The following is a 12,297-nucleotide window of genomic DNA, read 5'->3' on the forward strand; positions in this document are numbered from 1 at the left end:
AAAACTGTGTAGCAGCTGATGACGCACAGTATTTAATGGACGCCCAGTTTTGAGCTGCTGTGTCTATTTTGAATCCCTTGTGGTTATAGTCGACAAAGTCATACTCATGCTTTGCTTCATCAGTAGTGTTCTTTTGAAAAATACCACAACGTAGCGGCACGGTAGCGTAGCGGTTAGCGCGACGCTATTACAGCGCCAGCGATTGGGGTTCAATTCCCGTCGCTGCCTGTAAGGAGTTTGTACGTTCTCCCGTGTCTGCGTGGGTTTCCTCCGGGCGCTCCGGTTTCCTCCCACATTGCAAACACGTACGGGTAGGTTAATTGGGTTTAAAATGGGCGGCGCAGACTCGTTGGGCCGGAAGGGCCTGTTACCACACTGTAAATAAAATTTAATTAAAAAAAAATAACATCACTCAGTGGAACAGCAGAGCCAGCTTCACCCTTGGCAAACTTAAGTGTTGACTCTGGCAGGAACAAAGGATTAGCTGGTGTCTTCCCCATCCTACCACAGAGATTAGAGTTGTAGATAAGCTACAACCATCACAGCAAGGCACTTGACAATTTTCACTTGCTCCATCTTTAACATATCACTGGCATCAAGAGGGAGGGTTTGATGTCTCATTGCAACTGAGGTCAGTTGGTATATTACAGAGCTTTGCAATTGATTATAGAAGTCCCAAAACCAATTTTCCAAGCCAAGCAGGTCTTTTACAAGAGGTGGTCAAACAGAATATTATAAATATGCACTAAAGGCCATCTGATTCCCTATGCTAGAATCAACATTTCTCTGCTTCCTAAAATATTGGAAAAAAATTTGTTAGGAGTTTTAAGGAGATTCGGTATGTCACCAAAGACTATTAAAAATTTCTATCGATGTTGATATTCTGGAGAGCATTCTGACCAGTTGCATCACAGCCTGGTACAGAGGCTCCAATGGACAGAATTGCAAAAGGCTGCAGAGGGTTGTAGACTCAGCCAGCTACAGGAGCCTGAAGACCCACACTCAATGATTCGAGAACAGCTTCTTCCCCTCTGCCATCAGATTTCTGAACGGTTCATGAACCCTTGAACACTACCTCATTATTCCTTTATTTTTCCACTATTTATTTATTTTAGTAATGTATAGTAATTTTATGTCTCTGGCACTGTACTGCTGCTGCAAAACAAGAAATTTCACGTCATGTCAGTGATAATAAATCTGAATCTGATAATTATTCTAAAATAAAACCAAAATTTATACCTTGAAAAGAGAGCCAAATTACATTTTGTAAGTCCAATTCAATAACATTCTTTTCTCTAGTAAGATTTCAACTCTATGTCAACCTAACTTCATCAAATGACTCTTCAAAACACTTCTACCAGTCAAATTTTTGCCAGTTAATTTTTCATAATTAATAGTCAATAATAAATAAGCTCTTTTCAAACGAATTAATAAAAAAAAGTTTCTTTAAAGACACTAACGCTTGGCTTCAGTTGCTCGCAGAAGTGAAGGGTAAATTATGCAACACTTTGAGTTCCATAGAAGTGGAACAACCTCTGAAGGTTGGTAACCTAATTTTCCGTATTGGTGTGCTTAGTGAACAACAGAGGAGAAGAACATTTTGGACTTACACCATTAACAATTTATGCTTAAAAAAAGAGCTCGCCGCTGAAAATCAGAAAAGCGAAGACTATGAGTACGTATGTGATCTTTCAAAAGAAACCCTAATAATCCCAGTGAGATCATCTACAACAAGCTTCCGGAAATTAGTCGGCATTTGTTTCATTCTGATGCAGTGGAGGCCTGGTATATATATACTGCTTCCGGAAATCTTTATATAACCTCTCAGGAATCAAACAAGTTTTACGTCTGACCCCGCTTTGGAAAGTCCAGGTTCCGTGATTGACAGGCGGCGTGATTGACAGGCGCAAAGGGCGCTCGCGCGGGGGCAACGCACCACCTGCAGCCGGCAGCCAATCGGAGCTGCGCTGCCGTGTGACGTCAAGGGCAGCTAAGCGGGCCGCTTTGTCCGTGTAAACAGGGCCGGGCGGGCGGACACAGGCCGCTCGCTCCTTTTCTTTGTCTGTTATTTTGTTTCAGAGGTAGGTCGCTGTCACCGCGGAATTCAGGCGGGATTGCCCCCAGTCAGTGTTCCTGCGAGAGGGACGCTGAGATCCCCCAGCCCCGCCGGCCCTCCTGCCGACGGGACTGACTTGGCTCCATACCTTTCCCTTCAGTCTCGGGTACCGTCAGCCGGCCGCTGCGGGCCTGGCAGCCCCCGCTCAACCCAACTCGCTGCCGGAAGTGCCAATAGGGGGTGGGTCTGATCGTTGGGGGGGCGGGACTTGTCAATGTGATTGACGGTCCATGAACCATTAGATACGGTGGGATGTGCGGATTGGCAGCGACTCTGACCAATGGGAGCGCTGGTGACGAAGGAGGCGGGTTTTCCTGCCAGCGGGTTAGGTTGTGGAGGAGCTGGGCCGTGACCAGTTCGGGGTGCAGACGCGCCCCGGGGGCTGAGCGGGGTCTCCGGGGTCCGGAGTTGTGAGGCAATCGGGCGAGCGGAGCCCGGCCTTCTGCTGTTGACAGGGCCCCCAGTTTTACCAGCGGGAACGTTGGGTGCACATGCGAGCCCTTTAAACGCCGGCCGGGCGGGCGGGGTGGCTCTCGCCCTTTGTGGGGGCGCGGCCCCGCTGGGGGTCGGTTCGATGTGTGGGAAATCAGAAGCATCTCGGGGGCAGGGGGCGGGGCCGGTCCCGTGTGCGCGCCCGGGGCAGGGGGCGGGGCCGCGCCTGGGCCCGTGTGCGCGCCCGGGGGCGGGGGGCTCGGTCCCTGCACCTGCCTCTGTGCCCGCGGGGTGTGGTGTCTGGCGTGTGGTTTCCAACCTGTCCTCAGTGTAGTTCTCCACGCCAAGGTTCCCTTGAAATGCGGGACTTACTGGAGATAATGTTATTGCACAAAGTGTAGAGCCGCAGAGCTTTGCCATTAGTTCAACGATTAAAGATAGTTGGATGGACTTTTTATTTTAAAAAAACACAAGGTTGTGTTAATCCTGGAAGAAGTGGTTTCAGTAAGATGCTGTATTGAGTGTGTGAAATATGTAGTCAGCAGAACAAATAAGCTTTGTAATTTAACTGTAATTTGTATCTTAGAACAGAAACTGCCCACCACGTCACTTATAATTAGGAAGTACCTGTCTATACTAAACTTATTTCCTAACTCTTGTTCTGTAGCCTTCTAGTTGATTCAAGTGCTTGTCTAAATAATACATAAAAGTTGTGAGGGTCTCTGCTTCCATCACTTACTCAGGCAGTGTGTTCCAGATTCCATCCACCATCTGGTCGTTCTTCTCAGATCCCCACTAAACCTCTTGTCTTATCCTAAACGTTTGCTATCTATGCCCCTCATAATTTTGTATACCTGAATCAGGTCCCCCTTTGGTCTCCCGTGTTCCAAGGAGAACAAACCAGTCTATCCAGTGTCTCCTTATTGCTGAAATACTCCAGCCAGAGCAACGTGGTGAATCTCCTGCCTCTCCAATGCAATCACATTCCTCCTATAATGTAATGACCAGAACTGTACACAGTACTCCAGCTGTGGCTTAACTAATGTTTTATGAAGTTGTTCCATAATATCCTTGCTCTTTTATTATATTCCCTGTCTAATGAAAGCAACTAGCCCATATACCTTTTTCACCACCTTTTTTTACTTTGTGCTGCCACCTTCAGGGATACTTGCACTTGTAAGCATAGATCCCTCTGTTCATTCATACTCCCTAGGACCCTAACATTCATTGTGTATGTCTTACCCTTGTCAGTCCTCCCAAAAAGCATCACTTCACACTTGTAAGAATTAATTTCCATCTGCCATTGCACTGCCAATCTTACCAATTAATCAATATCATCTTGTAACCCTTGACTGTCATCATTTCAACAACACCAGCAATTCTTGGGTCATTCTTGCATGATACCTCCTACATTCATATTCAAATTGTAAATACATACAACAAACTGGAAGGGTCCCAGCAGTAATCCCTGCGGTACGTCACTGGTAATAGGCTTCTTTTTCTCCAAAATAATTCTCCAGAATTGCCCTCTGTTAAATCAAATTTTGGATCCAATTTGCCAACTTGTTCTATGGGTTCTGATTTTTTGAACGGTTTGCCCATGTTGGACTGTGTCAAAAGCCTTACTGAAGTCCATGTAAACTACATCAACCACACTGCCTTCATCAATACATTTTGTTATCTTTTCAAGAAATTCAGTCAAACTGGTCAGACAGGATTTCCCCCAACACAGTTATGCTGACTATTTTTTATTAACCCCTGGCCTTCCAAGTGTAGATTTAATCTTGTCCCTTGGAATTTTTTTTCCCAAAAGCTTCCCTTCCACTGATAGTAGACTCATAGGCCTATCCCTGCTGTCTTTGAATAAAGCTATCATATTTGCTGTATTCCAGTCATCTGGCACTTCACCTGCGGCCAATGAAGATTTAAAAATCTGTCGGGGCCCAAACAAACTCCTGCCTTGCTTTCCATAGCAGCCTGGAATTCATCTCATCAGGCACTGAGGGTTTATCTATCTTTAAGCATGTTAAGACATCAAATACCTTTTCTTTTATCATAACATGTTCTAGAATTTCATCATTCCCCCCCCCCACCTCCCTAAATTCTCCAACTGCAAAGTCATCTTTAGTATAGATTAGAAGTATTCAATTGAGACTTCACTTCTGCCCTTTGTCTCCAAACACAGATTGCTTACTCTTTCCCTGGTCACCCTCTTGCCCTCAATATAGTTATAAAACGCTTTGGGATTTTCCTTCGTTTTGTGTGCCAGCAATATTTTGCGCCTCCCCTGTTTTAAGTTTTCTATACCTGCCATATGCTTCTGTTTGTTTCCTTTATCCAGTACTAGGATCATGTATTTGGATTTTCACAAGATTTAATTTTGACGATAGGCAGCTGATAAATTTCTGTTTTTCTAAATTATCTTCCCACAACCATTAATTATTCTCGTTGCATAAAATCATTTGACTATTTTTAAAATGCACTTATCAACAGTTCTTAGAAAATTATGAAAGTTGTTTACAATTTTTAATGAACTAATGAGTAGAAGAGATAGGCACAAAGGCATTAAAGGACAAGATTAAAACTGGATGGATCACCAGCCCTGAGCTATGTTGCAGATCAGTTGATAAAAGTGCATACTGTCCAGACAAGCCAAAAGCTCATCCTTGCTAACATCTGAAGGCAACAGTCATAGAATCGTACAGCATGGAAACAGGCCATTCAGCCCAAAATCATTCATGCTGACCAGTAGGCACCCTTCTGTGTTAATTCCCTCTCCCAGCACTTGGTCCATAACCTTCAATGCCTAGACGATTCAAGTTCATCCAGACACTTTTTAATTGCTGTTTAACGACCCAGCTTCAACTGTTCTCAGGCAGTGCATTCCAGGTACTTGCCATTCTTGGGTGAAGAAGGTCCTCCTCTTAAGCTCTCTAAATCTCTTTCTCCCCCTTACCCAAAATCTATGTCCTCTAGCTTTACCTACCTCTGATATGGGAAAAGCTTCCTGCAGTCTACCCTATCTATGCCCCTCATAATTTTACATACCTCACTCATGTCCCCTCTTAACCTCTGCTCCAGGGAGAACAGGCCAAGCTTCTCCAGTTTCTGCTCATAATTGAACTGCTTCATCCCAGGCAACATCCTGGTGAATCTCCTCTGCACCTTCTCCGGTACCATCACATCCTTCTTGTGGCATGCTGACCAGAACTGCATGCAGTACTCCATCTGAGGTCTGACCAAGGTTTTATAAAGTTCAAGTATAACCTCTCTACTTCCATGTTCGATGCCTTCATTGGTCAGGGCAATGTTCTTAATGGCCAAGAATATTAGGTGGAGAGACCCTTGAGCCTGTCCTGGCAGTTATTTTATACCTGAAGACCTGATTACTGTTTGATTCCCATACTGCCCTAAATGAATTGTTCTCATCTGTATTCACCAATGAGGAGGTTGTGGAGGATGGTGAGTTCAGGGAGGGATACATTGATAGTATGAAACATGTCAGTATTAAGAAGGTGTAGGTGTTAGATGTCTTGGAACACAGAAGGATGGTTAAATTCCATAGGTCCAATGAGATCTATCCCAGAATGCTATAGAAACAAGGAAGGTTGCTGGGGGTTCTGATGGAGATTTTTGCATCCTCGTTTGCCATTGGCAAGGTACATGAACACTGGAGGATAGCTAATAATGTTCTTTTTTTTAATGAAGGGTAGCAGGGATAAGCCAGGGATAACCACAGACTGGTGAGCCTTATGTCAGTGGTAGGAAAATTATTGCAGAAAATTCTAAGGGACAGGATTTCCAAAATTTGGAAAGGCAGGGACTGATTAATGATAGTCAGCATGACTTTGTGCAGGGAAATCCAATCTCACTAATTTGATTAAGTTTTTAATGGAGAAAACAAGGGAGATTGATGAAGGCAGTGTGGTAGATGTTGTCTATATGGACTTTAGTAAGGCATTTGACAAGGTCCCACATGGTAAGCTGATTCAAATGCTTAAGGCACATGGGATCCAAAGCGAGTGGGCTAAATGAATCCAAATTTGGCTTGGTGATGGGAGGCAGAGGGCAGTGATGGAAGGATGCTATTCGGATTGGAGGTCTGTGACTAGTGGTGTACCACAGGGATTGGTGCTGAGACCTTTGCTCTTTGTGATATGTATTAACAACTTGGACGTGAATGCAAGAGGTATGATTAGTCAGTTTGCAGATGACGTGAAAATTAGTGTTATTGTGGATCGTGAGGGAGGTTGTCAAAGACAACAGCAGGGTATAGATCAGATAAAAGGATGGGCAGAGCATCAGCAGGTGGAACTTAATCACGACAAGTGTAAAGTGATGCTTTTTGGGGTAGGCCATATACAGTAAATGATGGAGCCCTAAAGAATGTTGATGAACAGAGAGCCCTAGGGGTCCAGGTTCATGGTTCCCCGAAAGTGGCAACACATGTCATTAGGGTGGTGAAGAGGCATATAGCCTGCTTGCCTTCATAGGTCAGGGCATAGAATACAAAAGTTGGCATGTTATGTTGCAACTTCACGAAACACTGGTTACACTGCACTTAGTTCTGGTTGCCACACTATAGAAAGGATATGATTGTGCTGGAGAGAGTGTAGGAGAGACTTACCAGGATTCCTGGATTGGAGGACTTTAGTTATGGGGAGAGATTGGATGTGGGGGCTTGATTTCCCTGGAGCAAAGGAGGTTAAGGGGTGACCTGATACAAGTATATAAGATTATGTGAAGTATAGAAAGGGTCGATAAAATCTTTCCCCCGTGGTAGGGATATCAAAAACAAGAGGATATAGGTTTAAGGTGAGTGAAGCAAATCTTAGCAGCAAATTATTTTACACAGAGAGTGGTTGATATCTGCAACACGCCAGAGGAGGTGTAATCAGAAACAACTACTATAAGAGGCACTTAGACAGACACATAAATAGGCAAGGCATAGAAGGATGTGGTCCTAATGTGGGCAAATGGGATCGGTGTCGATGGGCAAAAAGGTCAGCATGGATGTGGGATGACAGTACAACTCTATGACTCTTGATTCCACATTTTTTCCACAAATCTGTCAGTCTCATCTTTTTGAAACCAAAGGTTTACTAACATTGCCTAAGTAAAGGAATTTTCCTCCATTTCAGTCCTGACTCCTGATGCTGAGATGGTTTTATAATCCTTAACTCTCCAATCTGGGGAAACAAACAACTTGGCATCCACCATGTGAATAGCTTTTGGAATCTTTTGCATTTCAGTGAAACTGCTTTTCATTCTTCTAAACTTCAAGGGTGTAGGCAAGCCTTGTTGTTCAATCTAACCTATTTAAGTCAGGCCCCTCACCTGAGGATTCAGTGTAGTGGATCTTGGTGCACAACCTTCTAGACGAGATCCTTTACTGGGTATGCAGGGCAAAACTGTACCCATTACAGTGCAACTGAAACAAGACTTACTTAGTCTCGTACTAAATTCCTTGGAAGTAAACAGTAATATACCTGTTCTCTTTTTAATCAGTAGCTATACTTGCATAATAGTTTTCTGATCATCATGAATCAGCATTTACCAGATTCTTTAAACAAAGTGATTTTCTAATCCTTCTACCAAAGTGAATAACTTCTTTTTCCTACATTACACTCCCATCAGCCATCTCCTTGCTGTTCACCTCACTTATCTATATTCATTTGTGCTCACAGCTAACTTTGCTCTCTGCTTTATTTTCACCAGCGAAGTTGAATGCATTTCACTTGAATACCTTCATACTGTATGTAAGGCATTAATATAGAAGACCCAGTACTGATCCTTGTAATCCTCTAGCAGCAGACGAACAATCAAAAAAGAAATGTCTTCCATTTTTTCTGTCATTAACTAATCTTCTATCCATCTTGATACATCTCAATCCATCTGAATACTGACAGTACCCTTATTTTATGTAGCATTGTTTTGCACAAAACTTTATCAAATGCTTTTTGAAATCTAGACAATCTATATCCACTGATTTTTTCCCCTCACCTGCTCCGTTGGTTAAGTCACCAAGAAGCTTAGATCTAACAATTATTGATTAAATATTTTCAATTCTGCCTGAATGTGCTTTCCTATGTGTTCTGTTACTATGTCCTTGATGGTCCAGGCAACTCCTTATACTCATCCACAAGGATTACACTGACCATCCCAAACTCCAACATCATTACTGTGGTGGAATACTGTCAGAAGAGGGTTGCTCAGGGAGTTTTCCACATTAACTCCAAATTTAATGAAGTCTCATGTGTAAGAAATGATATTATGTTGTAAATTCTGGAAATGGCAGAATATCTGGGACTATTTGTGTAGAGGGACGTTAACTTTCCTCCACTGGAAAATGTTACAGATGAAGGTGATAGGGGTGATTAGCTTGATATGGTGAGAGGAGTGATGAAGTGTACTGCCGAATACTGCTTATCACCTGGAAAAAAAAGTATTAGGAGTGGTGGTTATGATCTGAACGTGCCCTGCTTTTCGGAATTAAGTCCAAATGCTTCTAAAATGGCTTATCAATGGACAAGGTACTGTTGTTGTATTGCATTTGATGGAAAAGTGTTGGAGAGTATGGACAGTTGGGTGAGAATTAACATAAAAAAGCATATGAAATAGGAGATGAGTAGCCCAACTGGCCCTTCAAGCCAGCTCTGCTATTCAAGATTGTACCTTAGCATCATTTTCCTGCATTATCCCCTATATCTCTTGGTTTGCTTTATATCTAAAATCTATAAGTTTTGATTAAACTCAACGTCTAAGCCTCCGGGATAGAGAATTCTAAAGATTCACTATGCCCTGAGCAGAGTTCTCCTCATCGTCGTTCTAAAGGACTAACTCCTTATTCTGACTTCTTGTCCGAGGGCAAAGCCTGCATCCATTCTGTTGAGCCCTGTAGGTTTCAGTAAGATTATGTCTCATTCCAAACTGTAGAGAATACAGGCCTATTTAATCTCTCCTCATACAGAAAACCTGTCATCCCTGCAACCTGTCAAGTGAATCTTTGCTGCACTCCCTTTGTGGCAAGCGTATCTTTCTTTTAGTTAAGGAGACCAAAACTATGCACAACACTCTAGGTGCGGTGTTGTTGCAGTGTCATCTTTACTCCTCTACCCAAATCCCCTCATAAGAAAGACCAAAATACAATTTGCCTTCTGAACAGCTTGCTGCACCTACAGATTAGATTTCAATGACTTGTACACAAGGATACCAGGTCTCTTTAAACAATTACCAATCTCTCACCATTTAAAAAGTTGAATACGGAAGACACGCAGCTAGAAGTTAAAGGTCACATTTGAGGAATACGCAGTAAAGCAGTCACGTAATTTGGTAGAGCTGGTGGAAATATTGACTGTGAAGGCTAGTTTGAGGAAGGAAGGACTTGGTGATATGCAGAGGACATTTGCTGGATTGATTCCTGAGGTGAAGGGGTTGTCTTAAGAAAGCTGACTAAATTTTCTGCTTTCCTTATTATATAGAATGTCATTCAGCCCATTGAATCGATGTCACTCCCTCACTTATTTCCCTGCAGCCTATTCTCTCTCACATGTCTATTATCACCACCTCCCCACCCCACTTCAGATTCTCCTAGCCCTCACCAACACTCGCAAATTAACCTACCTACAGACCTTTGGGAGGTGGGAGGAAACTGGAACTTCCAGGGGAAACTCTTGCAGTCACAAGGAGACCATGTAAACTCCACACAGATGGCACTGGAGGTCAGAATTGAACTCTGGTTGCTGGAGCTGTGAGGCAGCAGCTCTACCTGCTGCACTACTGTGCTGCCCAGTCCCTGTGCTCTCTGTAATTTGGCAGACTGAGAAGCGATCTTACTGAAATGCAAGTTTCTGTGTGGATTTGATGGTTAGATGCTGTGAGGGTATTTTTCTTTATTGGGTATTCAAGACTAGGAAGTGTAGTCACAGGATAAAGGGTTTAGTATTGAGATGAGAAAGAATTTCTTCTGAGAGTTTTGAATCTTTGGAATTCTCTACCCAGGGAAATGCAGGATACAGAGACATAAAATTTATCCAAACTTGAGATGGTATGTTAGACTTTATTGCAAAGATGAAAATCATGCAGGTTCCCGTAGCAACACAGTTGATTTGGGGGGAAAAAGGTGAGAGCAAAAGTGAAAGGAAAAATTGTTCAATGCCAGAACAAACCTTGCTAGGCAGAGGAAGCTTGAATAAAAACTGAAATTGCTGGTAACACTCAGCAGGTCAGGAAGCATCACTGGCAATAAAAACAGAGTTAATGTTTCAGGTCAGAGACCTTTTACCTGATGAGTTCTGATTGAGGGTTTTCTACCTGAAACATTAACTCTTGCACTTTCCACAGATGCTGTTTGACCTGCTGAGTGTTCAGCTTTTGTTTCAGATTTTTATTTTGTATTTTTAGAGGAGACTGGATGGACAGGGTTTAGTTGATCCTGTCTTCATTGAAGTTCGGAATTCCTCTGGCTATCCCAGTTGAAAGTGGAGGTGCAGCAGACCTAGATGCTGTTGGTAGAAGAGCGGTGCTTCAGGGCAGAACTGGCAGGAGTATTGAAAGAGCTGTGGATGTAGGTGAAATAGATGGGACAAAGGGAGGAGAAATAGTCAAGAGAAGGAATAGGTTGTGTGAACAATGGATTGAAATGATGTCTTCAAAGGAAGTCCTGATGACAGAACTGTGGGCTAGTTAAGTCCTTAAGACTGAACCGCCAATAAATAAAATCACAACTAATCTGTGACCTAAATTTTTGGACCTGCCATTGCCCCCACTAACTATTGACCTAGCACCAGTTTCCTTTCGCAGAAGGGAATTCTGAGCTTTTACCATCCTTTGCACACACAAGGATTTCACTCATTCACAAATTGTGGGCATCACTAGAAAACTAGAATGGCTGGTTATATGAAAGGTTGACGAACAATTCCAGAGAGCCAACATTTTCATTTTGTATCAAAATTGGCCATTCTGATGAAATGTTCTCAACCTGCAACATTAACTCTACTTCTTTCCCCAGAGGTGTTGTCTGATCAGTTAAACATTTCTAGAATTCTGTTTTTATTTCAGATTGTTAGCATTTGCAGTGTTTTGCTTTTTACGTGATCTTCATTGGTGGTGTCATGGTCTAGGAGAAGGTGAGAGGAAGTATCTTATGCACAGTTGGCTTAAAATTGATTTTGTTGGCTGGTGGTAGATCAAATGAAATAATTTGTGTGCACATGATCCATTGTGCACTCACTCATAGGTGAATACGAATAACCAGTTGTGATTCATGCAGGATGTGAACACGTATAACTTGATCTGTTTCCCTTTGTTCCCGAATCAATAAGGAGCTCAAACTAGAATGATATGAACCATACCGTCTTGCAATGCTTTTGTCTTTCTATATGTATAACCATTTGTGGTGGAACTTCTATTAATGCTTTCCTAGCATACCCTGATGAGAACTATATTTCCAGACCTATATTTTAATTCTGTGATATGATGGCCCAGATTAATTCTAATTAACAATTATATTTTGTCCCTGAGTAATTATCAGAGAACAATTTTGATAAAAATTGAAACTGCTTCAAAATTTGTCCTAAAGCATCCTAAGTTACAATGTTCACTGCACCTGTTATGATGATCTATTTCCAAACTTGGCCTGAATGTTAGAGCAGTTTATTTATAGGGAAATTTTGGAACAAGATTATAGGACCACTGGAATAGATTTAAAACCCAGTCTTTTTGTTGGATCATGCATCCCCGACTATAGA

At 42.5% G+C, this 12,297-nt stretch overlaps 1 protein-coding gene across 1 annotated transcript in view; it reads left to right on the plus strand.

Moving 5' to 3' along the window:
* Positions 1–1,740: 1,740 nt before the first annotated feature.
* zfand6 (zinc finger, AN1-type domain 6) overlaps positions 1,741–12,297 on the plus strand; it is a 56,084-nt gene continuing 45,527 nt past the window's right edge. The window contains exon 1 of the mRNA XM_052040362.1: positions 1,741–2,081. The gene's annotated coding sequence lies outside the window, so the exon portion shown is untranslated. The remainder of the gene's footprint in view (positions 2,082–12,297) is intronic.

This window comes from Pristis pectinata, chromosome 28 (genome assembly GCF_009764475.1).
Source record: "Pristis pectinata isolate sPriPec2 chromosome 28, sPriPec2.1.pri, whole genome shotgun sequence".
In the NCBI taxonomy this organism is placed as follows: domain Eukaryota; kingdom Metazoa; phylum Chordata; class Chondrichthyes; order Rhinopristiformes; family Pristidae; genus Pristis; species Pristis pectinata.